Source organism: Pelodiscus sinensis, chromosome 4, assembly GCF_049634645.1.
Source record: "Pelodiscus sinensis isolate JC-2024 chromosome 4, ASM4963464v1, whole genome shotgun sequence".
Classification (NCBI taxonomy): Eukaryota; Metazoa; Chordata; order Testudines; family Trionychidae; genus Pelodiscus; species Pelodiscus sinensis.
Window position 1 is genome coordinate 104,777,517 of NC_134714.1, and position 27,854 is coordinate 104,805,370.

The 27,854-nt window shown below is 48.6% G+C and overlaps 1 long non-coding RNA gene across 1 annotated transcript; it reads right to left on the bottom strand.

The window, feature by feature from the left end:
* Positions 1 to 1,645: 1,645 nt before the first annotated feature.
* LOC142829199 (uncharacterized) lies at positions 1,646 to 8,755 on the bottom strand. Its single transcript, XR_012903613.1, has 3 exons — positions 8,573 to 8,755; positions 4,641 to 4,677; positions 1,646 to 3,722 (listed from the first exon to the last, which is right to left on the bottom strand). It is a non-coding gene; the product is annotated as an uncharacterized LOC142829199 (long non-coding RNA).
* Between the last annotated feature and the right edge of the window lie 19,099 nt (positions 8,756 to 27,854).

Sequence of the window (27,854 nt, forward strand, 5' to 3'; positions counted from 1 at the left end):
CATAAGGGCAGGGTAGTCAAAGCTATTCTCCAACATTGCTCTTCTAATACCTTTAATTTAGTTCCATTAATTAACAATCCAATTAGTCTCTGGTCCAAATATCTGGTTAGGTCTAGTGAAGTGGACACAGAGCTGAACAGATCCTTCAAACTATTTAGGATCACTTGATTAGTTTGGCTAGTGTCTAGGCCTTTAGGGGCACTGGATATTACTGCATCTACCAGCCTGGATTCTATACAATTTCTGGGCTATGACATAAGTGTTGCTGACAGAGTTTCCAGGCCCAAACCAATCTTCGATGGTATCTGCTAAATCCCATCGTTGCCTAATCAGGCCAATTTGATTAGCCAGTCTAGCACACAGCTGGTCTATACCAGTGTGGAACATCACCAAGGTAAGGACCAGTGACAGTTGTCCTCGTAGTGTTCATGTTGTTACAATAAACAAAATAATTGTGTGAATGAGAGGCGGCCCAAGGCAGTGTATTCCCCATCGCTATTAGTGTATATTTGTTCTATGTATGTGACTTGAAGGAGGTTACGTTGACTAGAGTCACTGTTTCTCTTATAGGACCAAGCATGGTTCACAGATGTTTAATTGATAACCCATGAAATTCCATAATTCTTGAGGCCTTTTAAGGCATCAGGCACCAGTGAGTAGCAGGGAAAATAGCTATTATTGCAATGGTGAGGTTACTAGTTTACTCATTGTTGTGGGCATCTTTACTTAAATATGCTGATGTCCCCTTGCCTGTGTTGTTTCTTATAGATTTCTTATTATCTCTGGCCAAACTACTTTCATGGTTGGTGTGCAAATTTGCAGAAGCTAAATATTTCATTTGTGTGGCCATTAAAGCAAAACCAATCCGGTGGGGGAGAAGGCTGGTACTCCACTCCCAGTCCTTCTGTTCACGTGATGCACTCCTTGCTTCCTTCCAGTTCCTTTTTTGTTCACCTGTGGAGACATTGTTAACATTCTCCTAGCCTAAACAATTACCAAACTATTATCCTTTCACTGAATTTTAAAGTTGCCAATTGACTAAGTTTAGAGTTGCCAATTGATTGCCAATTGATTGGACCCAATTATTAATTTTGTTAGTTTAAATTATTGCTTCTGCTTTACTCAAATTACCTTTCATTAAAACAATATCCTACACAAACAATATTTGCAATACGTATTACAATTAAGACACACAAGACAAACTTGGACAGAACACAAACTTATTATGTCATGACACAGAACCATGGTTCTTCGAGTGGTCCCGTGGATGCTCCATTCTAGGTGTCGGGTCCCGTCCCGGCGCTGCGGCTCGGAGAATTTTCATAGCCATACTCCTCCAGCCCACGCATGCACGCTCCTTCAAAGCGCCGTTCGCGCCTTTGATCAGCTGCACGCAGGCTGGCAACCGCCAGTTCCTCTCAACCGCCTCAGGTTGCGGTCGGAGCTCCCTGTGTTCTCATATCTATGTTTCTCAGTAACATTATTAGTTAGTTCTTTCAGTGTAAATAGTTAAATTTAGGGTTAGACGTGTTCCTGTTCTCACAGTTTTATTGATCTTCTTTTAAAAAAAAAGTTTTTCTCTTCAAATACATTTCTTCAAGCGCTACGGCTAAGCACTAAAGAACTGAAATTGACAAGGGGCAAAAGGCAGAGATCACCAGGGTCGGCATCCAGCCACCCTCATCGGTTCCTAGCAATGCCAGGGGCTCCGGGTTTTAAAAAATGTTCAGTTTGCCGCGAAGCTATGCCGGCGGCTGATGGCCATGACCTTTCATAAGGTGCCTGGGCGAATCTCACATCCCTCAAAAGTGCACTCACTGTTGCAAGCTTACATCCAGAGCCCACAGGGAGTGGGAGATAAAGGTCCGAATGATGTCCTTTTACAAGGCACTACAGCCTGACCCGATACCCTCTTCAGCCGCCGCAAAAACCTCTGCATGTAAAAGGAGAGCGGCTTCTCCAGGACCGGTGATTTCAAAGAGGGCGAAAGCCGTCCCCGACTCGCTCCCTCCCTCCCTCCGGCAGCCTCAAGGGCTTCAGCAGCCTCCAGAGTGACCCCCGCGGGGTCCTGACACTCTACTGGCCTCGGCGACAGAGAATCGCAAATGCCGAGGGGTCGGACTGCTTCAGTGCCAGCATCGGCTCCAACTCAGCTAGTAAGCGACTCGGCACCGGCTTCAGCTTTGCCGGCTTGCGATACAGCGCTAACGCTGCAACTGATGAGCCAGCCGGTGCAGTTCTCAGCGGTACCGACTTCAGCGGCACGACTTGTGACGGCACCAGTCTTGGCAGCACCGGACTCAGGCGTGCAGGTTCTTAACATGGCACCACCGGCAGGTTTAACGACGTCGGCACCAGGCGTTCTGCTGGCACCGACAGCAGAGTAGCTGCAGCTGATCTCCCCGGCATCGCTCTGTTTTCATTCTGGGCAGAGCTCTCCAGTTGCCATGGAAACTGACAGTGCCTCAGTGCCTAGGAAAGCACTATCAAAAACTCATGTAAGGGACAGGTCTGCCTCCCCAGTTTTCTCACCAGGACCATCTCCATCGCCGCCAAGGCATGCACGGAATCGTGACTATAGTGTCTCTCCGGTCCATGTCACATACAGTGACACAGTATATTTAGAAGCACAGCGATCCCGTTCACAATCTCGTTCACCCGGACAGTCATCTAGATATGGGTCCTCTAGATGCTCTCCACGACGTGTCTATTACATTCAACACAGTAGTGCACGTTCATCACGTCATTCTTCTCCGTCACGTTCTGAGCGCTACTATGGGCACTACTATCGCTCGTGCGATGGCCGACCCCACCGTGAACATGTATTATCTTCACATAGGGGATCCTCCTGCAACTGCCGATCACCAGTTGCACAATACTTACCTCAACAACCACAACAGTTAAACTCACCTCCGCCATCGATAAGTCAATCTATCCAACAGGATCAGTCCAAGATGAAAGAGGAGCAGCTGTCTGAAACAGAGGACCCCAAGCCAGAAACTTCTCCAGTGGACTGCGCATCTTCATCACCAGATGAGGCAATCTGCCCAGGTGAATTATCTCCACCGGACGACCTAAAACAATTCCAAGACCTGTTTAAATGAGTAGCAGGCATGCAGGAAATACAGCTGGCAGATGTTCCGGTGAAGACACACCATCTCTTAAAGAATCTCCGTCCGCAGCAGCGTGCAAGTATCGCCTTACCAATTGACGAAGCAATCATGGAAGTGACGGATGAGATATGGCAGATGCCAACATCGGCTACTCCTACGAGTAAAAAGGCCGATAGGAAATACTTTGTACCGGCAAAGGGGTTAGATTTTATATTCAATCACCCTCAGCCCAATTCGTTAGTGGTTGACGCAGCACAGCAAAAGACCAAAGCACCACAATACAGAAGTGCGCTCCCTGATAAAGAAAATAAAAAGTTAGACATATTTGGTAGGAAGGTCTATTCTTCAGCCACACTCCTATTACGTATTGCAAACTACTCGGCTCTTTTATCAAACCACAATTTTGATAATTATTCAAAGCTAGCGGAGTTATTACATCATCTTCCAGACACTAAGAAACCACTACTAAAAGCAATAGTACAGGAAGGATACGCAGCATGTAGCACTGCATTGCAGATTGCAATGGATGTGGCCGACACAGCAGCGCGGGCTACGGGTATCACAATGAGGAGATCGTCATGGCTTTCGTCTGCAGGAGCACCAAAGGAGCTGTAAAGCAAAGTTGAAGATCTCCCCTTTGATAAGCTTAAGCTTTTCGCAGCAAATACTGACGAAGTCCTCCATTCGGGCAGGGATTCTTATGCCACCCTACGTACACTGGGGATGTACATGCCCAACTTTATACGTAGGTGCTATTACCCTTATCAGAGAAGATATGATTTTAATTTTCCCAGGCAACAGACATGCATGTCGGAAAATCAGCGCCCTAGGCAACGTCCTCAGTGAAAACGGCCCCAGCAAAATCGTTCAGCTAATCAATCTTCAACAGATTTGACTTCTCCGTCGAGGTTGCAAGCACGCCTTCCATGGTCAACGCGGAAAACGAAACTCTTCACCTCTTCCACCATCGACTGAAATCATATCACCACCAGTGGTCCAACATCACCACAGACAGATGGGTACTAGAAGTGGTACAGTACGACCTCTCAATTCCTTTTCTCTCCATTCCCCCTCCCACTCCACCCACCCCGTCCCTTTTCAGGGACCCTTCTCATGAGCAACTGCTAAAACAAGAAGTTCTTCTTCGAGTAGTGTCCCCGTGGGTGCTCCACTGTAGATGAAGGGTTGCCCTGAGCCGCAGATCAGAGCTTTGTATAGCAGTTTCCCCTGTTGAGCCACGCATGCCCAGGAGGCATCTCGAGCCCTTCCCGCCTCCTGAGGAGCGTGACTCAACCCCCTCCCTTTCAGTTCCTCTTTAACCGCCCTCGTCAGCGGATGGAGCAGTTAGGAGCTCCCTGTCAGATTATATGACTGCTTTCCTCTTACTAATTTAGGCATAGTTTAGCTTCCCCTGTTATCCTAGTTACTCTTTCCCTGTTTCTTTATAAAAAAAAACAAAAAAAAACAACCTAGAAATAGGAAAAATAGATTAGTTAAATCCCCCCCTCAGGGGGGGCTTGAACTTACCTCAGACCGAGACTCTGGTGAACCGGCTTTCTCCCGCCTGTCAAACAAGAAACACATAAAGACTTAAAAAAAAAAAAAAAAAAAAAAAAAGAAGGAGAAGAAGTAAACCACATAAACTATAACAATATAGTAATTTCAAGAGCGAGAGAGCCTGCAATGTCCGGTTCCTCAGGGTTTAAAAAGTGCGCTCAATGTCGGGACCCAATGCCGGCTTCAGACGGCCACTCGGACTGCATACGGTGTTTGGGGGAGACTCACTCTCCACACAACTGTACCCACTGCAATTCCCTGACGGCGAGAGCCAGAAAAGACCGTGAGCTCCGCCTCAGGATGATTTTATTTGAAAAAGCTCTACAGCCTGCGGGAGAACAATCTGCACCGCAGCAAGAGCCTCCGCCGCCTTCCAAAAATACCCCGAGACCCAGGGCATCCCGCTCTCTTCCAGCCTCTTCCTCTCCCAAACATAAAGGAGAGGCACACCAGCATGGGAAGTCCCCTGCCACTAAGGCTTCGGGGCGATCCTCCCACTCCGCGCCGGTATCGGGGCGCTCAACAGCTGAGCGGCCCCAGGAGCACTCCAAGCAGCCGGCACGGCATGAAAAGCCACCGCCGCTTCAAACCACGGTGCTGCTTGCAAGCGCGGCACCGCTTTCAGTCCCGGCACCGCTTCAAGCCTCTGCAGCACCCCGGAACCGTCCTCAGCAGCCGGCACGGCATGAAAAGCCGGCGCCGCTTCAAACCACGGTGCCGCTTCACAGCCTGGCACTGCTTCCAGCCCCGGCGCTGCTCCAAGCCTCCGCAGCGCCGAAACCTACATCGCGGCTTAAAGCTGCAGTGCCTCTTAAAGCCACGGCACCGCAGCAAAATGATGGGCAGCCTACAAAGCCTCTGGCAACAGCAGATGCTCCACTGGTCCTCCCACAGCCAGACAAGCAGCCAGATAAGACTCCTAGGGATCAGCCCCAACAAGAGACTGATCCATACAGTGGACATCATTATCTGTGCCTGCCCTCTACTTCTTACTCTCCTGAGGGGTCTCCGTCAAGGCGATCCCCTCCCAGATCGATGTCACCTTTGTCTCTCCACGACGCTCCCCTTCCTGATGATGACCACCACATGGTCTATTCCTCATGACATCCATCACCTGGGAAGGCTCGCTCTCACCATTATAGGGCTCCGCCACAACATGGCCCATGGCACCCATACTGGCCTTACCCACCTCCACCTCTAACGCAGACGATACACTCCATATAATTCATATAATCGATACCGATATGGACAATACAGTCGACCACAGAGGCCTTATGAGGACAACAGACCAAGACAGCGAGGTCCCAGAAGGCGACCCAACCAAGCCCGCCCGCCAGCCAACCAACCATCTAAGCAGCAAATTTGAACATTTGGTCGAGGGTCTGCAAGACCTCCCACTCGATCTTGCACCTCAACATGGCCATCTATTCAACCACCGTTTGCTTGCCTTTCTCCCACAGTGGGAATCCATAACATTGGACCGCTGGGTCCTAGAGATAATTCGAGTGGGCTATACCATCCCTTTTATTTCTATCTCCCCTACCCTTCCCCCTACCCCGTCCCTTTTCAGGGACCACTCTCACGAGGACCTTCTAAAACAAGAAGTCAATCGGCTCCTTGCCATTGGGGCTATAGAAAGGGTACCTCGAGAGTTCCATGGGAGGGAGTTTTACTCGAATTATTTCCTGACCGAAAAAAGAACGGGGGGCTGGAGACCTATATTGGATCTCCGCAAACTGAACAAATTTCTCAAGAGACAGCATTTCAAGATGGTCACTCTTTCCGCAATCATTCCTGCGCTAGATCGAGGGGACTGATTCGCAGCCCTCGACCTCCAAGATGCCTATTTCCATGTAACCATCCACCCCGCCCACAGACGCTGCCTACGCTTCACATCGGGACTGGACCATTTCCAGTACAAGGTTCTTCCCTTCGGCCTCTCATCAGCCCCGAGGGTATTTTCCAAGGTACTGGCGGTTGTAACCGCGTATCTCAGACGGCAGAACGTCATCATATTTCCCTACCTAGACGATTGCCTTCTAAAAGGATCCTCATACACCGAAACCGCCGCTATAATACATACGACCACGGCCCTCCTCAGTCGTCTAGGCCTTCTAATCAACCAAGACAAATCAATTCTGTACCCGGTTCAAGATATAGAGTTCATTGGCGCATGCCTGGACTCACTTACAGCCCGGGCATACCTACCTCAACAACTGTTTGCAACCATGCAAAAAATTATAAACGGGATGCTCGCAGTTCCTACCACCACAATACTTACATGCCTTCAACTAATGGGACACATGGCTTCCACCACCTACGTAGTCCACCATGCTCGTCTGCACTTCCCATGCTTCCAGCTCTGGATTGCAGCCGTTTATATCCCATCACGACACCCTCGAAACAAAACGATTACTATCCCACCAGACGTGCTCGCATCCTTACGATGGTGGACAGTGCCAAACAATCTTCTGGCGGGGGTTCCGTTCCAACAAATCGAACCCACTATTCAAATCACCACAGACGCTTCCCTGCTCGGCTGGGGTGCACATATGGATGGCCACGAAATTCAAGGCAGGTGGTCTCCAAACGAGACACTCTTACATATCAATCTCCTCGAATTGAGAGCAGTAAGAAATGCCTGTGCACACTTTGCCTCCGACATCGCCAATCACACAGTCCGCATCCTAACAGACAATATTTGTACGATGTTCTACATAAACAGACAGGGTGGAGCCCGCTCCCGCTCGTTATGCACGGAGGCTATTCGCCTGTGGAATGCGTGTATCTGCAACCAAGTCACCCTTATAGCATCATACCTGCCCGGAGCGAACAATACCAAAGCGGACTCCCTCAGCCGAAACTTCTCCAAGGACCACGAATGGGAGTTACATACGGAGGTGGCGAACTCAATTTTCCATCAATGGGGATGGCCATTGATAGACCTCTTCGCTTCTACCCAGAACACCAAATGTCCCCAATTCTGCTTGCGTGCGGGACTTGGCAAACACTCTCTGGGAGATGCCTTCCTAATCAAATGGACAGCCCCCCTACACTACGCCTTTCCTCCCATACCGCTCATCCCAAGAGTTCTGTGCAAGATCCTGAGAGACAAAGCCCTAGTCATCCTGATTGCACCATCATGGTCTCGCCAAACCTGGTACCCATACCTTCACAGGCTAGTGGTCCAGCCACCCCACCCACTACCATACCGGATGGACCTACTATCTCAGGACAACGGCAAGATACTGCATCCACAATTCAATACCCTGCACCTTCACGCATGGCTTCTCTCTGGTTCTCGGAGGTAGAAGAGCGCTGCTCCCAGCGAGTAAAAGACATCCTCCTCCATAGCAGGAGACAGTCTACTCGGAAAACTTATCAACAGAAATGGACACATTTCTGTCATTGGTGTCAGCGAGCCAAGGTGGAACCTCACCACTAAATACCATCCTGGACTACACTCTGGAGCTTAAGGCATCAGGACTGTCAATCTCCTCTCTAAGAGTACACCTCGCTGCAATAGCAGCATTTCATACCTCAGTAGACGGCTTCTCCATTTTTAACCATCCTATTACGAAAAGATTCCTCAAAGGGCTCCAGAATGTGTACCCACCACATAAGGCCCCACCCCCTTTATGGGACCTAAATCTTGTTTTGAATTGCCTCACCAGACCTCCCTTTGAGCCACTGGCAACAGTACCACTTCCCTTCCTTTTTATGAAAGTCTGCTTCCTATTAGCCATTACCTCCGTCAGGAGCGTGAGCGAACTCGGAGCACTAATGTCAGAACCTCCTTACACAGTTTTCACTAAGGATAGGGTAATACTGAGACTCCACCCCACGTTTTTGCCAAAGATATGTACAGAATTCCATCTTAACGAACCAATCGTATTACCTACCTTTTTCCCAAAACCACATTCTTCGCAGACAGACGCCAGCCTGCACACTCTGGACATCCGGAGGGCTCTGGGCTTCTTCCTAGAAAGAACAAAACCATTTCGTAAATCCGAAAGACTTTTTATTTCCATTGCTGAACGATCCAAGGGGACACCAATATCATCGCAACGAATCTCAAAGTGGATATCGACATGTATAATCAAATGTCACTCTCTGGGCAATAGACCACTACAATGCCCACCACGAGAGCATTCTACTCGAGCCACGGCCGCTTCTACAGCCTTTCTGGGCAATGTCCCCTTAAGAGACATTTACCGAGCAGCAACATGGTCTTCAGACCATACTTTTGCTAAACACTACGCTATCCTTCCACATCTCAAGAGCGATTCAGCAGTTGCCACAGCAGTACTCTCTACCACTGCTAAACAATGACTCCGGCTCCCTCCAGCCTTACATTGAATACTGCTTTGTAGTCACCTACAGTGGAGCACCCATGGGGACACTACTCGAAGAAGAAAAGGGAGTTACTCACCTCGTGCAGTAACGAGTGTTCTTCGAGATGTGTGTCCCCGTGGGTGCTCCACGACCCTCCCTACCTCCCCTCTGCTCAGAGTCAAAATTCTCGGGCGGAGACGAGGAACTGAAAGGGAGGGGGTTGAGTCACGCTCCTCAGGAGGCGGGAAGGGCTCGAGACGCCTCCTGGGCATGCGTGGCTCAACAGGGGAAACTGCTATACAAAGCTCCGATCTGCGGCTCAGGGCAACCCTTCACCTACAGTGGAGCACCCACGGGGACACACATCTCGAAGAACACTCGTTACTGCATGAGGTGAGTAACTCCCTTTTCTTCGCTTGCTCGCAATCGGGGCAATAGAGAGAGTACCCAAACAGTTTTGGGGAAGAGGTTTTCCCGATATTTTCTCACACTGAAGAAATCGGGAGGCTTGAGACCCATTTTAGACCTTCGAAAGTTAAATCGCCACCTTCGAAAATGTCGATTCAAAATGGTGACCTTAGCAACTATCATTCCGTCGTTAAACAAAGGAGACTGGCTTGCAGTCCTCGATCTGGAGGATGCTTATTTCCACATTGCTATTCATGTGGTTCACAGGCATTTTCTTCTATTCCAATTGGGGAATGAACATTTTCAGTACAGGGTTCTACCGTTCGGACTGGCATGTGCCCCCAGGGTCTTCACCAAAACTATAGCAGTAGTGGCGGCCCATTTACGCAGGACAGGAGTGACAATATTCCCTTATTTGGACGATTATCTTGTCAGGGGTTCAACATATATGGAGGCATGTTATATGGTGCAGACAGTATCCAGCGACATTGCATCCCTGGGCCTCCTCATAAATATAAAAAAGTCATCATTAATTCCATGTCAAGACCTGGTTTTTATAGGTGCGCAGCTTGACTCAACCGTGGCACGGGCTTACCTACCGTCGGAACGTTTTGTGGCGATCCAAGACCTTGTACATACTGTCACGCATGCTCCGACAATTCCTACACGCCTCTGTTTACAACTGATGGGCCACATGGCCGCTTCCATCATAGTGGTGCAAAACGCAAGGTTACATTTTCGCTGCCTCCAGCATTGGTTGGCCATGGTTTACAGTCCAGCAAAAAACAGTATCCACAGACCGGTGGTGGTACCTCAACATGTACGAGAGTCTATTCAGTGGTGGTCAAGCCGACCAATCTTCTCACGGGCATCCCATTTCATTACCCACAATCTACAAGGCAAATAACCACAGATGCTTCCCTTACGAGCTGGGGAGCACACATGGACAACCTGACAATTCAAGGTCGCTGGTCAACTCAAGAAATGATGTTATATATCAACGTACTCGAGTTGCAGGCAGTACGACATGCTTGCAAGCATTTCCAGTCCCACATACGGGATACAGCTACCAGAATCATGACGGACAACATGGCAACCATGTTTTATATCAACAGGCAAGGAGGCGCCCGATCTCGTTCTCTATGTGCGGAGGCCGTCCGGTTATGAAATTGGTGTATTCACAACACCACCATTCTGGTAGCATCCTACCTTCTGGGTGTCGACAACTTAGTAGTGGACTCACTCAGCAGACGTTTTCCCCACAACCACGAGTGGGAAATCTGCACGGAGGTTTTAAACCATATATTTGTTCGGTGGGGGTTTCCGACAATAGACTTGTTTGCCACAGAAAACAACAGGAAATGCCTCACCTATTGTTCAAGAGCTGGAATAGGATGTCAGTCACTAGGAGACGCCTTCCTTCTCCACTGGGGACGAACGCTGTTGTATGCTTTTCCCCCAGTCGTTCTAATACCCAAGGTTCTCGAGAAAATCAGCATAGATGGGGCTCGAGTAATCCTTATAGCCCCAGCGTGGGCTCGTCAGCCTTGGTTCTCAGTGCTCCACCAGATGTCGGTAAGAGCACTGTACTCCCTACCTCTCCTCCCAAATCTCTTGACCCAGAACAACGGATCCCTGCGTCATCTAAAACCCAAGATTCTACACCTCACAGCGTGGATGCTCGTTGGTTTAGCAGTTTCGAACAACTCTGTTTCCAGCGGGTCAAGAGGGTGTTGATACATAGCAGGAAAGATTACTACTTATATAGCTAAGTGGTACTTATATAGCTAAGTGGTCCAGATTCCAGGCATGGTGTGCGGTTAACAACCTGGACCCCTGCTCCACACCTTTACCTCATATATTGGAGTACATTTTACAACTCCATGATAATGGACTGGCAATAGCTTCCCTATGGGTGCATTTGGCAGTGATTAATGCTTTTCATCACATGGATGAGTCCTTCTCTCTGTTCGCACACCCTACTACAAGAAGATTCATAAAGGGGCTCTCAAACCTTAATCCACCCTGGAGACCCCCTCCACCTTCGTGGAATCTGGATCTAGTATTGGAAACTCTATCTCATCCTCCTTTGGAGCCTCTAGCCACTATTCCGTTACACATACTCACCACCAAGCTTTTGTTTCTCCTAGCCCTTACCTTAGCTCGTAGGGTCAGTGAGATAGCAGCGTTCATGGCTTCGTCTCCTTATACAGTTTTTTTTCTAAAGACTCAGTCACATTGAGAGCTCACCCAGCATTTATTCCAAAGGTCTCTTCTGAATTTCACATTAACGAACCAGTGGTTCTACCATGCTTCTTCCCTAAACCCTATGCCTCGGTGCAAGAAGTGATATTGCATGCGTTGGACGTAAGAAGAGCCTTGGCATTCTACATTTATAGAACGTGGGACTTTAGGAAGATGGACCGTTTAATAGTGTCATTGGCAGACCGTTCTAGAGGCCAACCACTGACTTCTCAGCGTATCTCAAGACTTATCGTTTCATGCATCTCTATGTGTCATTCTATACGGAGAAAACCTCTGCCGTATCCTCCAAAGGCTCATTCCATCAGAGCGGTTTCCACTACTATGGCCTTCCTAAAGGGAGTCCCATTTCGGGACTTTTGCAGGGCAGCAACATGGTCCTCTAATGCCACCTTTATGAAATATTATGCTATAGTTGACCATCTTGCTTCGGACTCTTCAGTGGCTATGGCAGTACTTAATCGTACTTAGTCGTGATCATAAATTTTAATCCCGGAGCGCTTTGGACTCTTTTGGGTACTGCTCCAGAGTCACCTAGAGTGGAGCACCCACGGGGCACATCTTGAAGAACAATCGTTACTTCACAGGGTGAGTAACTTCTTTTGTTGTTGTTGTTGTTGTTGTTGGTTGTTGTTTTTCTTCAGCTGGTACCAGTGCTTTCTGATGATCTGAAAGACAAGAAAACATTTCTACCCCCGTCGGGGTGGCCCATTATAACTTAAAATACTGCCTAAGATCTGCTAGGGGAACCGGTTACAGCTAGTTCCTTACCACTTCCATGGGCAAGTGAGCTGCAACTTTCCGAGAACAATGGTGCTTCATCGGTACTCGTGACCTTCCACTCCCTTGAATTACCTCAGAGTTGCTAATTCTCCCCAACAGTGGCATGCCTCAGTTTCCCTCTTGTACCACAGATTAGGCTTAATGTGGGTGTGTCTAGACTACATGCCTCCTTCGACGGAGGCATGTAGATTAGCCAGATCGGAAGAGGGAAATGAAGCCGCGATTAAAATAATCGCGGCTTCATTTAAATTTAAATGGCTGCCCCGATCTGCCGATCAGCTGTTTGTCGGCAGAGCGGGGCAGTCTGGACGCGATGCGCCGACAAAGAAGCCTTTCTTCATCGGCACAGGTAAACCTGGTTTCACGAGGCTTACCTGTGCCGATGAAGAAAGGCTTCTTTGTCGGCGCATCGCGTCCAGACTGCCCCGATCTGCCGACAAACAGCTGATCGGCAGATCGGGGCAGCCATTTAAATTTAAATGAAGCCGCGATTATTTTAATCGCGGCTTCATTTCCCTCTTCCGATCTAGCTAATCTACATGCCTCCGTCGAAGGAGGCATGTAGTCTAGACACACCCTGTGTGAAGCTATAATGCTTTTCCTTAGCACAAGGTGTTGGTTGGCCAGTTACTGTTCCAGCAAGCAAAAAGCTTTTATTTTCCTGAAAAGAATCATATATACAATGTTACAGGCTTACTTATGAGGGACAGTTGGTTTCACACCTCTTCAGAACAGACAGGCAGTCTGCACCCACTCTCTTGGATCTGAGAGCAAGCCAAAAGTGTTATCAACTCAGCCTTGAACAGAGACACAGTGAAGTTTCAGAGTTTGGCTTCATAAAACAATGACTTGTTTTCTTAGAGAGTAAATTTCATTCCGGGTAGTATCCTGTCCACTCCCTGTCTGTTCAGTGGCTTATAGGAAACTAAATCTATATACTCCAAAGAAGGGGTCTGCTGGGTCTAGAGTGTCAGACCTTATCATCAGCTCATGAAATAAGGGGAATCGTCACTTCCTCACATATCTGCTCAGTCTCGAGGTTCGGCTGACCCCCCCTTGCGTTCAGAACTCCCTTGTGGGAGAGCCCTGGTGCGGCTGGAATCGGCTTACTTCTCAGAGACCTGGGCAGCGGCATTCACACTCCAGTCATTACATTCACACTCAGCATGCTTTTCACACAGAAATTTTCCCACTTTTAGATGCATCTCTCTTTATGGACAACACGTTTCCCCCCAGAACCACAGCAGTTCCCAGCACTGCATAAACTTAGGCCTACTCGGGGGTAACAAAATAACCTCCACGGAACCGCTTTGCGTCTGACCTTGTTGCAGATTCAAGAAGTTCGGATGGCGTGAGCCCAGCGAGGTAGACGACCCCACAGGCAGTCCTCCTCCACACCCTAGTAGAGATTTCAAAAGGTCTCTTACCACTCATTTGGCGCCCTGGAGGTGAAGGGGGACGGTCTGCAGCCGCTGTCGCTATCTTCAATCGGGCGTTGCCATCCAAGTCACGGCACCAAATTGTGGAAGAAAACATTGTCCTCACTCTGAGTTTGTAAGCAACAAGTAGCCAGAGGCAGTTTTATTACAAGCTGCAGCAAGGGAAAAACTGGTTTGGATGGGGCGGGGGGAAGCCCCCCCCTCCGAGGCAGATCTTAGAATACAAGCAATTATGAAGCAGTTTATATACTGTCTATTAAATATAATAACAATAACAATTAGTCTCCTTCCCAGTACAAACACCAATGGCTAACAGTTATTTAGTTCCACCCAGATGCTCCTTATCTCAAGGTCCCTGCCAGAGTCAGCGTTCTATCCTTATCTCCGTATGGAGGCGAGAGGCAAAGGCAGCGTCTAATTACAGATCTCGCGTTGTCAGGCCACAGACTTAGCCTGACTCTTGCTCTTTTGTTAACAAGACCAAGATGGCTGCACACAAATTCCCTTATTCCCTTTTCCTGCCTCCACAAAGCTATTAGTTTTAATTTGTGGCCCTCAGTGGGCTTCAAGTTTGACATGCCTGATCTATATGTTTGTTAGTCTTTAAAATGTAACCAGATTATTATTTTTTTAAGTTTTTCCTTTTGGTATAAAGTATCTTTTATTTTAAAAAAATTATAAATAACCCTAATTCATCCACCTCTCTCCTCAGAGCCAGCCCCTCACCAGCGTCCCCCCATCCCAATGCACTCAGACCTCCCACAGAGCCAGCCCCCATCCCAATGCACTCACACAGAGCCAGCCCTCCATCCCATTGCACTAATACCTCCCACAGAGCCAGCCCCCCAGTGCCCCATCCCAAAGCACTCACCCCTCCCCTGAGCCAGACCTCCCAGAGCCCCCATCTGAATAAACTCACCCCCCCCCGAATAAGCCCCCCCAGCTCTGGGAGCACCCCCCATCAAATCCTCTCCCCCCCCCCTCCAGAGCCAGGCACAGGAGGAACAGAACAGGCGGGTAAGGGATTCTAACCTTTACAGTGGCTGCTGCTGCCACCCGGCCCTGCTGCCTCAGCTCGCAGCGTGTAAAGAGCTGGGAGCATTTAGCCAACTCCCGGTCTCTGTTCAAAAGCATCATGTAGGCCAGAGCAGCATGCGCTTCACTCCCAGCCCAGCCCAGCGCCCCTCTGGCATGGCGCCCGGGGGCAAATGCCCCCCCTTCACTATGCCTCTGCTCTGGTGCCAGGACTGCTCTCCCCAGCACTGAGGCTGAGCGTGCCTTCATGGTCATGGCGCCAGTCCTGGCACGATTTCCCGGTGTGGGGGGTGGTCAGCCTGTCCACTCCTGCCTCTCGTGGGGACGACCCCAAGGGCAAGGATCTTGTAGGGGATCGTCCCCTTTTTCCTGTGACTCCAAGGCAGGTGAGGCGGCCCTTTTTCTTCGGGGGTTTGTGCTGCTCTGGGAATCTTCCAGCTGCATTGCCTTGTCTAGCAGCAGCTTATGGAGGTGAAGCTCTCTGTCCTTCCAGGCTCTAGCAGTGAGAGAACGGCACAGGTCACGTTTTCATAGAATCATAGAGCTGGAAGAGACCTCAGGAGGTCTTCAAGTCCAGTCCTCTGCTCAAGGCAAGACCAATCCCAAATAAATCAACCCAGCCAGGGCTTTGTCAAGCCAAGACTTAAAAAGCTCTAAGGATGGAGATTCCACCTCCTCCCTAGGTAACCCATTCCAGTGCTTCACCACCCTCCTTGTGAAATAGTTTTTCCTAATATCCAGTCAAGACCTCTTCCACTGTAACTTGAGACCATTGCTCCTTGTTTTGCTATCCGTCACTTCTGTGAACAGCCTCCCTCCTTCCTCTTTGAAACCTCCCTTCAGGAAGTTGAAAGCTGCTATTAAATCCCCCCTCACTCTTCTTCATGCATTTCCCCCAGACAGCGGATACATTCCGCATGTCTGTCTGACACTGGCATAGAGTTCTGGCAAGCCCAACCTTTTTTAAAGCTGGAGGAGCCCGGTATTGCGCCCCCCAAGTGGCTGTTAGCCAGCTTTCTGTCAGGGCTGCCTCTGACCATTGCTGGCGTTAACACCTGCAGCTTTGCTTTAAGTTGATTTCTGTTATCTGCCTCTTTTCTCTCTCTTTTTTTTTTTTTGGGGGGGGGGGGGGGGGCTAGGCTGATCGAAAGGAGCCATGGTTTTTAACGGCCACTCAGCCGCAGCCGCTTGTAAGCCAATAGTGAAATTGACGAGGAAAGATGCATTTTTTTGTTTTGTTTTTTTAAAAGATGAAGCCAGACGATGGTAAAAGAAGGATATAGGTGCTGGAGGGAAACCAGAGAGGCTTTTCAATCTCTCTGAGGAGAAGCGAAGAGAGTGAGGAACTCCGTCTAAGACCGAGGACGGGAGAAGAGGAACTGAATGGAGGGGGTGAGCTGTGCACATGAGGTGACAGTCAAGGAACAGCGTGTGCTCCCCTCGTGCATGCACGGCTCGCAGACACTGCTAGTAAAATACTCTGCTCTGAGGCTCCAGAATGTCACCACACCCTGACGTTGAGCACCTATGGGAATGTCACCCCAAGAAGAACTTTGATTTTCCTTCTGTAAATGACAAAAATCTCCACCTGGGTTCACCCAACTGCAGAGGGTGTGTTTTATGGGCTAGCAAAAGAAATCACCTCTGTGTCCTGAGCATAACAGTCGCATCTCCAAAGTGGCCAGCAAAAGCTAAGGAAGTGCCTGGCCCTCAGAAGCTTCTGGGCCTGGCAATTATAATTTCTGTAGAAACTTTAGTTTGCTGCCCTTTTTTTACACAGTGATGACTTATTGCAATATTACTCAAACTAAAAGCATATAAAATTATAAATATTAGGAAGCAGACTCTAGTCTGAGATGTGTCTCAGTGGCTCCAATTGATGGCCTTATTCTGTGGTAGTAAATAAAGCAACAAATTTTAATAAGTTAATGTTTAACAGTTATGTAGCTTTTCTGCATATCCTGGCCTCTCATGGCTAATTATCATACCATAAGAGAGCCAAAAAAATAAAATAAAATTCAGCCTGAAGGTTTGTCTTCACTTACCAGGCCATTGATGCTTTCTAGTAAGGATCTGCTAAATCATAGGGCTGAAAGAAACATCAGGAGGTCATTGAGTGCAATCCCCTGTTAAAAGCAGGACCAGCCCCAACTAAATCATCCCAACCAGGGATTTGTCAAGCCAGGATTTAAAAACCTATAGGGGTGGAGATTCTACCACCTCCTTAAGTAACTCATCCCAGTGCTTCACCACCCTCCTAGTGAAATAGTTTTCCCTAATATCCAACCTCTACTTCCCCCACTGTAACTTGAGACCATTGCTCCTTGTTCTGTTATCTGTCCCCACTGAGAACGGACTCTCTCCATCCTCTTTGTAACCCCCCTTCAGGTAGTTGAAAGTTGTCATCAAATTGACCTGCTAAATCAACTGCTGATGCGGTCCCTGTCAACTCCAGTATTCCTTTGGATTGCGAGGAGTAAGGGAAGTTGACAGAGAGTTTCTCCCATCAATCTCCTGCAGTGGGAATGCTGTGGAAATTCAACCTAAGGTACATCAACTCCAGCTTTGCTATTCACATCACTGGAGTTTCATATCTTAGGATGACTTTCACCCCTCATGTAGACCTGGCCTTTGTAATCAGGCACAGTTTAATTGTCATCATTGGGGTCTCACCAGTGTAACTTGTGGGCAAAACTGAAGCACAGAGTAAAACAGTATGATGATACTCAGTCCAGTCATGCAAAGTCGCCTGCATAGAAGGAGTCCTGTTTGGAGAAAATGGGATTACTTATAAGAATAAGACTTTGCAGGATCAGGCCAAATGTATTCAAGCCCAATAACTACAATGAGTTGCATGATTGTAACTGAGTAAAATGTGGCTCTAAGAATTTATCTGAGTGTTCAGCAACAACTAGAAATAAAAGACAGAAATAATAAATAACTAAATGGAAGTTGAAAATCTATATAGTGTCAAAATACAGTAAGGGTATGTCTACACTACAAAGTTAATTCAAAATAACAGCAGTTATTTCGAATTAACTTTAATAGCGTCTACACAGCCAAACCGCTATTTCGAAATAAATTCTAAATAGTGAAGCACTTATTTTGAATTTGGTAAACTTAATTCTACGAGGAATGACACCAAATTCAAAATAGCTAATTTGAAATAAGTGCTGTGTAGATAGTTATTTCGAATTAAGGGGCCTCCAGCCCTTCCCAGTTTCCCCTGGTGGCCACTCTGGGCCAAACCAGGAAAACTCCTCTCCTCTCCCCCAGCCCTTAAAGGGGTAGAGTCTGGCCACTGGGCACGTGTGAGAGCCAGGCCTGCCAGCAGCCGCAGACCCTCAGCCAGTGGCTGCACAATGGCAGCCAGTGGCAGCCAACCATCCCCCGCCCAGTCCTCCAGCACCCAAGGGCCATAGACGGCGGACTAGTGTGGAGGTCATTGACCTCATTGAGATTTGAGGGGAGGCCCCCAACATCCATGATTTCCGCACTAGGTGGAGGAACACGGCCATCTACGGCCACATAGCGGCCACCATGGCCAGGAAAGGTCACAGGCGCACCCAGGAGCGGGTGCGCCTGAAAGTGAAGGAGCTGCAGCAGGCGTACGCCAGGGTCACTAGGGGCGGAGCCGCAGCAGGGGCTGCCACCTACTCCTACTTCCCTGCCCTTGACCAAATCCTGGGGGATGGGGCGGTCTGCGCCAGCCCGGGAGGCAGCGAGCCGGGCACCAGAGTCAGCAGGGTCATCTGGGAAGGCCATACCAGGTAAGTGTCAGCACTGTCCCCTACCTGGGGGGGGAGGTGGCCAGGGAGACCAGGGACTGTGCATGTGGGCCATGCCTCCCACAGATCATGCAGACACCTGTGCACATGCGAGCACGTGCCATGCCACCCTTGGGCAGGTGGCTCCAGCTGCGTAACACCCAGGGGCCGTGGCCCAATAGGCACACGCGTGTGTGAAGAGACCTGACATGCTCCTGACCCTGGGGCAGGACACAGCAGGGCACCCTCCCTTCACACGCCCCCTCTACACAGGGGCAGGGGACATCTACCCTCCCGCCCCAGGCACACTATTCACAGCACAGCGGCATGGGTGCAGTCTCGGGGCAGCTCCCACTCCTGGACAGAGCTAGACATGCCGACCATGGCCTCTGTGCAAGCACATTGGCTCTGATGGTGCAGGGCATGGCCACATACGGACATGGCCTCACCTCACAGAGGGGGCTGGGTATCATCCACTGTGTCCCCAGGGACAACTGACCACTTCTCTTCTTTCTCTACAGCTGCACCAGCTGCTCATGCAGGGCGCACCACCCCGCCCGGGACATGCTCCCGCACCTGCAGCCTCAGCAGGACCACCACCACGCGGCAGGGGTACAGAGAGCAGCACCTGCAGGCCCTGCAAGCCCAGACCCGGATCATGGAGCAGCAGGGGCAGGACAACCAGTGGGAGCTGCTTGCCCAGGGTCATGCCATCTGTAACCATCTGCAGGCCCTGGTGCAGAGCATGTTGCCCTGTGCCGGTCCTGCGCCTGCTGCCTACCACCCCCCCCAGCTACGGTTCCTCCTCCCACTCCTGCCCCCGCTCTCACCTCTTCCTTCTCAACCTCCACACCCTCCTCCTCAATCTCCACACTCCCCAACTCAATCTCCGCACCCTCCTTCCCATGCCCCTAGTAATGCCGAGGCCCCCTCTCCCGCGGTGCTGGGAGGCAGTTGTCCCGGTGAGATCCCCACCTCTGAGTGCTGAGCTTCCCCTCCCCCTTTTTCCCCTTGTTTCCCCCTTCCAGCTCTCTCCTCCCAGTTTTCCCCCTCCCCTCACCCATCCTCTCTCATGCCCTCTCCTGCCTCCTTTCCCCCATCTCCCCAGAGGTTCATCCCCCCCCCCCCCGCAGTTGTTTTAAATAAAGACAGTTTCTATTTTTGAAAATACACATATTTTATTTGACATCAGGAAGGGGGAGGAGGCTAGGGAAAGGTAACTGGAAGGACAAGAGGGAGGAATGGGGCACAAGCCCCCAGTAGGACAGATCGGGGAGACTGTTAGTGCTCCTCAGGGTGGAAGCTCTCCCACAGGGCCACTTGGATCTTGACAGCCCCTCAATGATCCTCCCGGATGGCAGGCTGCAGACAGTGCAGCCAGGCTGCTGGCAACATGTCAACGAGATGCAGCAGAGTCCCCGGGGGGCAGAACTGGTTCCATGTTGCACAGTGCCGTGGTGTCCCAAGTGAGGGCAAGCAGAGCACTCTGAGACACAAATGCTTTGCTGTCCCTCAGCGAGGTAGACCAGCAAGCAGAGAAACCTGAGAACTGTCTGTCCAGGATGGGGGGGGTCAGATCCCTTTAAGCACAGACCTCAGATAGCCTGAGGCAGTAGACCCACATACTAAGTCCAACCCTGATGACCTGCTGGCACTGGTTCTGGCCAGCCTTACCTTCAATTCAGGGTCCACTCAATGTGGACACGCTATTTCAAATTAGTTTTTGTCTCTACATGCGTTTTTTTGAATTAGCTTATGTAAGCAGGGGCTGAACTGCTGCTTGCTATCAGCCAGCTAAAAGGAGGGGTGGGTGTGCCCACTATAGTTGTTTAGCTCTGCAAGGTAATTAACTGTTAACTGTTGACATGTAAATACTGCTCAGAAAAGAATCCGAGGTGTGGCTATGTAAATCCCATTCAGCCAGGGCTGATGGAAGGTCAGTGTTGGAACGGAATGTGGAGAATTGTATATAATTTGGGACTGTTTTGGGGGTCACTAATCATGCTACCCCTAAATGTGAGAACTGTAAAACATGCCACCAGTGCTTGCAGGAGAGACACCAGCATCATTGCAGCCAGTGAAGTGGCGGCGACCAGCAGTGTGGTGTGGAGTAGTGGCAGGTGAGGAGCGGCCACCAGCAGCATGGCGTGGAGCGGCGGCAGGCGAGGAGCAGCCACCAGCGGCGTGGAGCGGTGGCAGGCAAGGAGTGGCCACCAGTGGCGTGGCGTGGAGTGGCGGCAGGCGAGGAACGGCGACCAGTGGCGGCAGCAGACGAGGAACGGTGGCAAGTGCCCAGTGGAGTGTCCAGTGGCGTGGGACGAGACAGCTGGTGCAGCGTGGTGGAGTTTCGTATAAGGTGCTTCCTATCTATTCCCCCACCCCCATTTCTACCCAGGTTGGGAGGTGAAACCCTGCGGGTGAACTTTGGGACTCTGGGTGGCACGGATCAGGGACAGAGACTTTTGGGGTGTCGGACTCTTTGGACTTTGGGCAATTCTTGGCTGGGGGGGGGCTTGGTTCATGTTTGGGTTATGAACTCTGTTTGTGGTGTCTTCCCCAAGTTAATGCCGTATGACTTCTCTCTCTGTTTCGTTAAATGTTTCTTTCCTATACTCAGACTCAGTGCTTGCAAGTGGGGAAGTATTGCCTCTCAGAAGCACCCAGGGGTGCGTGAATTTCCCAGATTACTGGGTGGGGGCTCGAGCCGGTTCTATGTGAGATGGACCCCAAGATATTGAACCCAGCCCTGGTTACTGCCAGGCCTACCCGGCAGAAGGGTTACACTTATTTCAAATTAACTAATTCGAAATAAGTTAATTCGAAATAGTGCTGTAGTGTAGACATACCCTAAGTGTTTTTAGGAACAATTATTCATGAAATAATTTCTCTTCTTGTACTCCATGCCAGTATATCTCCTGCTAATGTGCATAAACTGAAAGACCCTTTTTTGTTTAATTCAGCATATTATAATGTTTTGCTTCTTTGTAAAAAAAAGTCATGGGATGATGATAGTGACAGTATAGTAAAAGATACAATTCAGTTCTAGTTAAATGTCTATCTGGTGGTTTAGACTATTTTCTTATTATGTCTTCTCTCTCTTTCACTCACTCACACACTCTCTCTCTCATATTAATCTGACATCCATGTTTGTATTTTTCTAAACAAAATAAGGGGTTTGATTTTAAAAAATATAGCATCCTGAATGAGTAGTGATGAAAAACTTGAATTCACTGTTAAACTCCACTTATTTTTTGTGAGAGGAGAAAATAAGTCATCAGAACCCTGACAGTGGAAGGATAAGATAAATAAAAGCTGATCTTAATAGCTAACAATAATTACAAAAAGAAATCTTCTCTTAGGATCTGTCTGTTTGTTGTAATACACTTAACAGTAACGTTCCTGGATATAAAACTTTGTAAGAAATGATTGTCCAAACATTTAGTAAGAAATTTAGGTGTTCCTCAGTGCTACAACAACATTGACAGACAGTGTTTTCCAGTGAACTATGTATTGAGCTGAAACACTCAGTACATTTTAGAAGCTTGAAAGCTCATGATACCATCTATATGTTTTGTTACCGTAAAATCTCGAGTATAATGCGCACCCATGTATAATGCGCATCTGCCTTTTAAAGGTCAAAATTCTTGAATAAACTAAATTCTTATCTATAATACGCACCCCCATTATACTCGAGATTTTAAGGTACCATATGCATAGGAAGGAAGGGGCTTGCGCCTGCCGCGGAGTCCTCCTGCCCCGCTGAGCTTGTGCATGCTGAGCTCATGCCTGCTGGGGCGGGGGGAGGAGGGAGTCTCCCCCGCCCAGTTGCCGGCACACCGAGCTCTCACCTGCTGTGGGAGCCTCCCCTGCCCAGCTGTCCACAAGCCGAGCTTCCCCTGCCCAGTTGCCGGCGCGCTGAGCTTGTGCCTGCCTACCGGCCCCCCACCCCCACCCCAGCCCAGCCCGTGCCTGTCCCCCCCAGGGTGAGTTTAAAATTTTTTTTAAAAACCTCATATGGATAATGTGCACCCCATCTTTGACATTAAAAAAATGGGGAAAAAAGTGAGCACTATACTCGTGACTTTACGGTAGTCTATAAAGTGCTACCAGGCCATTTGTTGTGTTTTTAGTTTATCCAGTACATTTTAGCTTAGTAATGATTCAGGCTTGATCTGAGCTCCATTAAAGTCAATGGCAAAACTCATCCTGATTCCTATGGGGCCATATCATAGCCTCCTTGTGGCCTTTTGTAATGTTTCTTCACCTCATTGTGTCTGTTCCCCCATCTGTAAAGGAGGAGGGAGGCATATGGTAAAACTTGCTTTCCTGCCTCACAGGGGTTCTCTGAAAAATGACTGTTTTTATATCTTCAAAGCATTTTTCTCCTCTCAGCCTGCTGTAACTATAAAGGGTTTAAATCCTATGTTGTATCTACGTGGTCACCCTTTGCACCCACATGAACCTACACTGATTTTCATTTACTTGTAGAATTGGCTTTCTAGTACTTAGAGCTATTTAGTCATAACCTTCCTCCACACACATCTTATATAAGATAACAGCTGAAAGAGGAGGCTTTTTTTTTGTTAGGAGATGTGCTCTAAAGCATTTCCAACCCAAGTGAAAGACTACATGTAAAGCCTCACTTAATTAGCCCGAAGAGGCTAGCCGGTGAGAGTACTAGCTGTGGTGTGAGTGTGTGTGCCTGACTGTTTGAATTTTACAGTTTGAAGTGTGAATTGAGAGTCTGATTCCAGGTGAGTGCTAGCAGTTTCAGTTTCAGCTTCTGTGGCAGTTGGGACTGAGAGCCTGCCATTGTTCCCTTGATTGCCTCTGATTAGCCTCAGGCTCAGCCTTCCCCTGTGTGACTCAGAAGAGGGCAGGCCTGACCTAGGCAAGCAGGCTTTAAAAAGCCAGAGCAGTGCGACCAGGGGAGCGAAGCGGACAGGGGACTGCAGACAGGGGAGTTGAAGAGGGAGTGCCTGATGGTGATGAAGACCCGAAGCGCTTGTGCCAGTACTTCTCCTGTCTCCTCCACCTGTGCCTGTGTCCAGACAGAGAACCTGAGCATGGATGCCTCTACCCAGGTCCTGGTGTGGTGTTGCAGTATTTGTGGCTTGCAATTCCCACTGACTGATATCCAGGCTGGGGGAGACAACCATTGTGAAAGGTGCCTGCTGGTGGAATCTCTCAGGCAGCAGGTGGGAGAGCTACAGTAGGAGGTGGCCAGGCTGAGGAGCATTCGAGGCCATAAGGAATTTCTGGACAGTATTCCTGTGGAGTCCACTGATGTGGGAGTCCTAGGATGTGGAACTGCTGACCCGCCACTTATGGAGGAGGAGGTGGTGCAGGGTGAGCACTGGCAGCTGGTTACTTCTGCCAGCAGGCAGTGTTCCACCCCTGCTCCTAACCCTCCCACTGTGTTGTTACATAACCGTTACACTTTACTTTCTGCAGGAGACAAGGAGTCACCCCCCACAGTGGAGGAGACCAGGCCTTGCACCACCAAGGTTGAGCAGTCTCCTGCCACCACTGCGAGAAGGAAACGTAGGGTAGTGGTGGTTGGAGACTCTCTTCTGAGGGGAACGGAGGCGCCCATCTGTCGCCCTGACAGTTCATCTTGAGAGATATGCTGTCTGCCAGGGGCCTGTATCCGAGATGTTATGGAAGCATTGTCGAGGATTATCTGCCTTCTGACTACTACCCCATGCTACTCATCCATGTGGGCACAAATGATACTGCCAGGTGTGACACTGAGTGGATCAAGCGTGACTACAGGACTTTGGGAGTACAGGTGAGGGAGTTTGGGGCGCAGGTGGTATTCTCTTTGATCCTTCCTGTCAAAGGTAGGGGCCCGGGCAGAGAGAGGTGCATCCTGGAGGTGAATGCCTGGCTGCGAGGATGGTGTCGCCAGGAGGGCTTCGGCTTCCTTGACCACGGGGTGCTCTTCCAGGAAGGACTGCTTGGCAGAGATGGAGTTCACCTTTCCAGGAGTGGGAAGGCCTTGTTTGGACACAGACTGGCTAACCTTGTGAGGACTAGGTTCGATGGGGACAGGTGAGCAAAGCCCACAGGTAAGTGCTGAATGTGCAGGACTGGGAGATGGGTTGGAAATGGGGGGGACTACGGCCTATAATGGCAAGGAGAAAGGAGGGTCAGGGCACAACAGGGAGGCAAGATCAAATCAGTTTCTTAGATGCCTATATACAAATGCGAGAAGTATAGGTAATAAGCAGGAAGAACTGGAATTGCTAACAAATAAATACAAATATGATATCATTGGTATTACAGAAACCTGGTGGGATGGGACGCACGATTGGAATGTTGGTATGGAAGGGTACGGCTTGCTCAGGAAGGACAGACAGGGAAAAAAGGGAGGAGGGGTTGCCTTGTATATTAAAAATGTACACACTTGGACTGAAGTGGAGATGAACGTAGGAGATAGCTGTGTAGAGAGTCTCTGGGTTAAGCTAAAAGGGGTAAAAAATGAGGGTGATGTCATGCTAGGAGTCTACTACAGGCCACCTAGCCAGGTGGAAGAGGTGGATGACGCCTTTTTTAAACAATTAACAAAACTATCCAAAGCCCAAGATTTGGTGGTGATGGGGGACTTCAACTATCCAGACATATGTTGGGAAACTAACACAGCGGGGCACAGGCTATCCAATAAGTTTCTGCACTGCATTAGACAACTTTCTGTTTCAGAAGGTTGAAAAAGCTACCAGAGGAGAAGCTGTTCTGGATTTGATTTTAACAAATAGGGAGGAACTAGTTGAGAACTTGAAAGTGGAAGACAGTATGGGGGACAGTGATCATGAAATAATAGAGTTCATGATCTTAAGGAAAGGTAGAAGGGAGACCAGCACAATTGAGGTAATGGATTTCAGGAAGGCAGATTTTGATAAGCTCAGAGAACTTGTAGGTAAGGTCCCATGGGAAGCAAGACTGAAGGGAAAAACAACTGAGGAGAGTTGGAAGTATTTCAAAGGGACGTTGTTTAGGGCCCAAAAGCAAACAATTCCGCTGTGTAGGAAAGATAGAAAATATGGCAAAAGACTAGCTTGGCTTAACAAGGAGATCCTGCATGATCTCAAAATAAAAAAGGAGTCATATAAAAAATGGAAACTAGGACAACTAACAAAGGATGAATATAGGCAAGCAACACGGGAATGCAGGGGCAAGATTAGAAAGGCAAAGGCACAAAATGAGATCAAACTAGCTACAGGCATAAAGGGAAACAAGAAGACCTTTTATAAATACATTAGAAGCAAGAGGAAGACCAAGGACTGGGTAGGCCCACTGCTCAGTGAGGAGGGAGAAGCAGTAATAGGAAACTTGGAAATGGCGGAGATGCTCAATGACTTCTTTGTTTCGGTCTTCACTGAGAAGTCTGGAGGTGTGCCTAACGTAGTGAATACAAGCAGAGAGAGGGTAAGTTTAGAAGATAGGATACACAAAGAACAAGTTAAACATCACTTAGGAAAGTTAGATGTCAGCAAGTCACCAGGGCCTGATGAAATGCATCCCAGGATACTCAAGGAGCTGTTAGAGGAGGTATCTGAGCCTTTAACTATGATCTTTGAAAAATCATGGAAGACAGGGGAGATTCCAGAAGACTAGAAAAGGGCAAATATTGTGCCCATCTATAAAAAGGGAAATAAGAACAACCCAGGAAACTACAGACCGGTCAGTTTAACGACTGTCCCAGGGAAGATAATGGAGCAGGTAATTAAGGAAATCCTATGCAAACACTTGGAAGGTAATAAAGTGATAGGGAATAGCCAGCATGGGTTTGTGAAGAACAAGTCATGCCAAACTAATCTGATAGCTTTCTTTGATAGGATAACGAGCCTTGTGGATAAGGGAGAAGCGGTGGATGTCATATACCTAGACTTTAGTAAGGCATTTGATACGGTCTCGCATGATATTCTTATTGATAAACTAGGTAAATATAACTTAGATAGGGCCACGATAAGGTGGGTGCATAATTGGCTGGATAACCGTAGTCAGAGAGTTGTTGTTAACGGTTCTAAATCCTGCTGGAAAGGGATAACAAGTGGAGTTCCGCAAGGGTCTATTTTGGGACCCGTACTGTTCAATATCTTCATCAATGATGTAGATATTGGGATAGAGAGTCCGCTTGTTAAGTTTGCAGATGATACCAAACGGGGTGGGGTTGCAACTTCTTTGGAGGATAGGGACATAATTCAAAATGATCTTAGCAAGTTAGAGAAATGGTCAGAGGTAAACAGGATGAAGTTTAATAAAGAGAAATGCAAAGTGCTCCACTTAGGAAGGAACAATCAGTTCCATACATACAAGATGGGAAGCGACTGTCTAGGAAGGAGCATGGCGGAAAGGGATCTAGGGGTCATAGTGGACCACAAGTTGAATATGAGTCAACAGTGTGATGCTGTTGCAAAAAAAGCAAATATGATTCTAGGTTGTATCAACAGGTGTGTTGTAAGCAAAACTCGTGAAGTCATTCTGCCGCTCTACTCTGCACTAGTTAGGCCTCAGCTGGAGTACTGCGTCCGGTTCTGGGCGCCACATTTCAAGAAAGATGTGGAGAAATTGGAAAGGGTACAGAGAAGAGCGACAAGAATGATTAAAGGTTTAGAGAACATGACCTATGAAGCCAGGCTTCATGAACTGGGCTTGTTTAGTTTGGAAAAAAAAAGATTAAGGGGGGACATGATAGCGGTTTTCAAATATCTAAAAGGGTGTCACAAGGAGGAAGGAGAAAATTTGTTCCTCTTGGTTTCTGAGGACAGGACAAGGAGTAATGGGCTTAAAGTGCAGCAGGGGAGGTTTAGATTGGACATTAGGAAAAAATTCCTAACTGTCAGGGTGGTCAAATATTGGAATAAATTGCCAAGGGAGGTGGTGGAATCTCCCTCTCTGGAGATATTTAAGAACTGGTTAGATAGACATCTGTCAGGGATGGTGTAGATGGAGCTTGGTCCTGCCTTGAGGGCTGGGGGCTGGACTCGATGACCTCTCGAGGTCCCTTCCAGTCCTATGATTCTATGATTCTAATTTCAAAGAGCATTAAAGGAAATTAAAAGATATGGCTAGTACTGTCTGACTTGACTAGCTGTGTTTTACCGCATTTCATGATAATCCATTGTGATAATAATTTATCTGCAGATATCGGT